This window comes from Amblyomma maculatum, chromosome 4, assembly GCF_055883805.1.
Source record: "Amblyomma maculatum isolate TAMU_Amacu chromosome 4, ASM5588380v1, whole genome shotgun sequence".
In the NCBI taxonomy this organism is placed as follows: domain Eukaryota; kingdom Metazoa; phylum Arthropoda; class Arachnida; order Ixodida; family Ixodidae; genus Amblyomma; species Amblyomma maculatum.
The window spans coordinates 105377658-105382863 of NC_139347.1; positions in this window are offsets into that span (position 1 = coordinate 105377658).

Consider the following 5206-nt stretch of genomic DNA (forward strand, 5'->3'; position numbering starts at 1 on the left):
GCTCTCTCTCCTCCCAGAAGCAGGCGTCTCCTAATTTCATTGCTGCAGTCTCCTTCCGAGGTAATCTTGGAGCCCAAGAAGAGAAAATCTGTCATAGCTTCCACTTCTTGTCCCTTTATGCTCTGGGACTTGATAGGGCAAGACGCCATGGTCTTTACCTTTTTAATGTTCAGTTTAAGCCCACACTTCTCACTCTCTTCTTGTACGCGCATCAGAAGTCCCTTGAGTTCCACTTCACTTTCTGCCATTATTCAAAAATCTATATCGTAACAAGATGGTAATAACACTATGCATTATCTTGAGCGGGAATGCGAGAAAAAAAGTACGAAATATCCTGAGCTGGTCGATTGTTATCAGCGGAGGGAGAGCTTATCGCACAGCAAACAGCTAATCGAAGTGATACAGCCGGCGTGTGCGTACGCCACCAGAAAATTGTTCTGACAGGGCTAGGAAGCAATACGATTGCAGCTATTACTTTTGTCGGCTTCAAATTTTTTCCCACTTTTTATATACCAAAGTGAACCGCTTTCAATTGGCCAAAGCTTTTCATCTTCTTTTCTACTTCTTACTTGAGAAGTATATTCAAAACAGGCAGGCGGGCACAACAAAGAAATAACTTTGGACTGCCCAGCGCGTTAGAGGGGCATGCTTGCAAAAAAACAAAACAAACTAGATGGTGCCTCCTCGAACGTGCATCCTGTCTTCATGGAGTACGCCTTGTCCGAAGAAAATTGGTTTCCAACGCCGAAATGTGGTCTGAACGCCGCAGTTTGGTGGCATGCTCTGGAATTGTGTTTGTCGTTCACAGGTTCTGCGCCGTTGTACCCGTTCTTCAAAGGAGTATGCTGTGAGTGGGCCCATGCAATTCTGTGCCTAGGGCCGTAAAATAAACCTGAGCTATCATAGCGAGAATGTAGGGGAAAATAATCATGCGAGGCAGCATGTGGTAGTGTACATGAGGGCTCATAATTGCGCGCCTCATTTTGGCCAAAGTCCCGTCATACACACCGTTGGCCGAGCATTGAGGCTTTGAGAATATTAGACTGCGCTTTAAAATATTAAAAAAAACTTGTTGCATACTTAGGATATGGCCTTGATCTGCAGCAATCTTGCAACGTGCTCTGATCTTTATCGCTTTCAGTGGAGATTAAAGCAAGTGTGTCCTCTTCGACATGCCGACTTTGAGACTTTTGCAAAGCGTGGAGAACATTCGGGCATGTACGTGTGGGTTATTATGCTGTATGTGACCTAATTGAATATTCACCTTAGAATATATCTTGGGAAAACGTAGCGAGATTTCTAAGCGGAGCTTCGTCTCCTCAGCATCCTCAAAAAAGTAACAATTTCGCACCAATTCTTGCCGAAATAACGATACCGGAAGGAATTTCCATCCAGCATTTAATATCGTTCTTTACAAAACAATAATGTATTTCGTTTTACAGAGCAATAATAAAGCTTATTCCAATAGTGATCTGTAGATTTATCTGTGACGTAAATAACGCTGATTTAGAATCCTCATGTAATAAACATCTCGTAAAATGTTCATATATTTAGAGCTGTACTTCCAAACGCAGTAACAGATTTATTAGCAAATGTAAAAGACATCAAGCTACGATGTCCGCTGGCTCTCAATAATTATTCTTGCATAAAAATACGGCAGTATTCTAATTCATATCTGCTTTAGGCGTAGCACGGCGGCATTCATATTCCTGTGGCAGTAGACCGGGTTCCCTGTCGGTCTCCATATGCTACTTCCCCGGTTTACCATAAATCAAGGGGCTGCGCGCGTACACTTTCTATCGTTAGTTCTGAACATAACTGATGCTGCGCAGGAGGCATGTTTCTAAATGTTATCTGCCATCCCCTCTAGGGTACACATTGACCAATTCAGTTAAAATTCACTTTAAAATTGATTTACAGGTGATCCCATTATTTGTTACCTTTGCAAGTGAAAAATGGTAATCAAATTTGAACTACTATGCGTGCTTCCACTCAAATAAGCTCAACGTCTTGAAAAAAAAAACATCTATACATCCAACTTTTAGCAATTCTACAATATACGGCACTTGCGCATAGATGCAAAATGGTATTTTAATGTTCATTACATGCAAATGAATAGTAATTAGTAAGAAACAAACATTTTTACTTAAAAGCGTCAGTGGACACGCAAATTGAAGTTGGTATGCGGACAACGTAAAAGCGGTGTAAATTTTTCAGATGGTTTTGTTGCTGAAACTGCTGCTTTTAATCAAATGTCTTTGATGGAGCAGTGTATCTAGACATGCCTTAACTGGTTCATAACTATAAGAACGAAAACCTCATGCGTTAAGACGCACAACAGACAGTAGAAACGGAATTTTATATTTTTGATAGTATTGTGTCACAGGTATGTATAAAATGGCCAAAGATCAAAATAAAGTCAAGAACTGGGCAAATTACAGAAAAGCATGTTGGGCAAGACCTTTTTATTGCAATGCATTGCTTAACGTTTTGTACAAACACCGGAAGTGCATTAGGAGTCTGACGATTCTTCTTTCAGTGCATTAATTGCACTTTGTTGATTGTTTCCCTATTGCAAAAACCAGCGTGTCCAGTGCGAAACCAGTAAGAAATTTCGCGCTGGTTTTGCACTGGATCTGCGGGGCACGCTGGAGGTCTGCGATATTCACTGGAGCAGTAACGGGAAGACACTGGCTGCACTGGTGCGATTAGAGAAAAACGCTGGGATTAGACTTTTGACGCTGGCTCTGTCGCTGGCATCCGCGATGCACTGGGAGAAGCGCTGTATGTGCGCTGGGGCCGCACTGGTCCCAGTGCCCCAGTATAGCCGGTGCGGCCTGCGGCGTCAGCCGGAGTAGCATTCCTCAGGGGCCAACAGGGCAACAACGTACTTTCAATCGACCATCGGGGCGCATATCAAAAATATGGTTCAAGCAAGGGCTTTTTGCTGCGCAGTTATTGTGCATTTGTAAGAAAACAAAGGCAGTATCTTTTTTCTAGAGTTTCCATGTTTCGATAGGTTGTTTCGAGCGTTTCGAGAGAGACAACGACCACCGCACCTCGATCTCATGACACACTGACGATTAACGCACAACTAAAGCTGGAATTGAATAATGTGGGCTACCATGCATAACCAACTTCACAGCTGATCTTAAGGGCACTCTAACACAATGATTACTGCCAAAATGTTCAATGCGGGCTCAATCGCAGGCGAGCGTAGCCTGCACCACGGCCCAGTATAAACCGCAGAAAGAAAAACTAAAATCAGGAAGAGAGTCGTTTACCGAGCGATGGGCCCATGAGAGAAAAAGCAACAACATACAAGGCTTGTAATACATAATATTTGGCGTGTTTCTCAAGCTTTTGCGCTCCTTCTTACTCTGCGTATCAAGCAGCCGAGCCCTCGGTCATCGCAACGCTTCCCGCAATGTTTACATATAAATAAGGTTTAGTTACACACAATTAGGGCCATCGCTGCGGCGCTTGCCGGTATTGAAGCTTGGTCGCACTTTTTTCCTTGAAGGCTTCTACTAAAGCTCCGTGTTCAGCGAAAATTACACCTACGCTAGCAGAGCACCACCCAAGAGCCGGCGTTGGTAAATTTGCTAGCGATGTCAAACTCCACATGTTAAAATGATTCCAGTGCACAAAATAGCGCGCATAGGCACCCAGAACAGTAGTTGCAAGTCGTGAGAGCAGACAGCAAGCTCCAATGATCAAGAAGTTGCAATTGTTAGAGCGGTAGCAATGGCTTCTAGACTGCGAAACATGAAGTCCCAACCTTATAAATGCCGGTCATGACATAAAATGCAGAAATCTTTCTACGAAACAAGGTGTCGGCGTAAAAAAAAAAAAAAAAAAGTCGGCGTGGCCGAGTGGTTAGCGTGCTGAGCTAGTGACTTAAATGAAACTAGGGACTGAGTTCGAGGCGCGCTTGGTGCACTTGTTTTTGTTTCTTTTTTTAGGGTTTTTTTATGTACCTACCTTGTTTCGTTACTTTTTAATTTTTATCCCACGCCTTTTTTTCTCCGGGCGAACAGTGCCTCCAGTGCGGAGCGTCCCAGTATGCCGCGTCCCTGTGCGCCCAGTTTCCAGCGTCATACTGGGACCATAATCAGGTATGGCGCTGGAGCGCTGGGACCCAGTGGCACTGGTTTTTGCAATAGGGTTGTGACAACGCTTACGATTCTGATCTAGGTTTCAGCGGTTTTTTGTTATTTTCAGCGTTCAATACAACTTCCACTATCGGTATAAGCATTTCGTTCTTGCTGGTCATATAAAATAAAGAAATGTATAAATAAATAGCAAGCCTTCAGAGGAAACTTTTATGCTAAGCTCTGAAGCTAAATGGCGAATAATATCATTTTAAATAAGTGAAATATCAAAATATTGTGATTCAGAAGACCGCATAAAGGCACGGAAGCTTAATAGAGTTTCTTCATTGAAAATAAGAAAGCTACTGCTCATACCTCTGTCGCTAGTTAAGCATATGTGTACACGTGTACATGATTTTGTTCGTCGTATGAAAAGACTATTTTACGCATGTACCAGTGCGGACAAAAGTAAACGCAGTACGCTATTTGCTTCTAAAATTTTTCACTCGTTGCATATTTGAAACTGCCACTCGTAGTATGTGCGAGCTGATAGTAGACGCCAGTGGCTTTTCACTCAGCCAAATATTATTTTCTTATCTCCAGTGCAGAAGGCGGGATTTTAATTTGAACGTAAAAGCATGCTCAATTTACTTATGTCCGCACCCGTACGTAAAGTTTCAACAAAATTAGCAGCATAGACCTTCAAGCTCCGTCAAGACGCAATTGTGGAATGTCTTTGTGATGTGTATGAATTTGGTAAAGAGGGAATAATTCGCTACTATATACAATTCTTAGAACAAGCCTATAATATTAGTAAAAAAACAATTTAACCTTGCGTGCTCTGTAGAAAAAAATGCAACCTTCGCTGCAGAATTTATAAACATATTGTAATCAAAGAATGAACATATGTCAGAAAGAGAAATATATTGCTTTAATTTTGATTTATATGGTCTAAGAGCTTCAAAGCAGTGAGGTATCAAGGGATATGCTCTCGTGGAGGTCTCCGGAAATTTCTACGATATGGCGTTGTTTAACGTGGAGTCACAAAGCACTGGGCCAAGGTGCCTCATTTTGTGCTTATATCGAATTGCGGATCGAACACGTGTTATTCA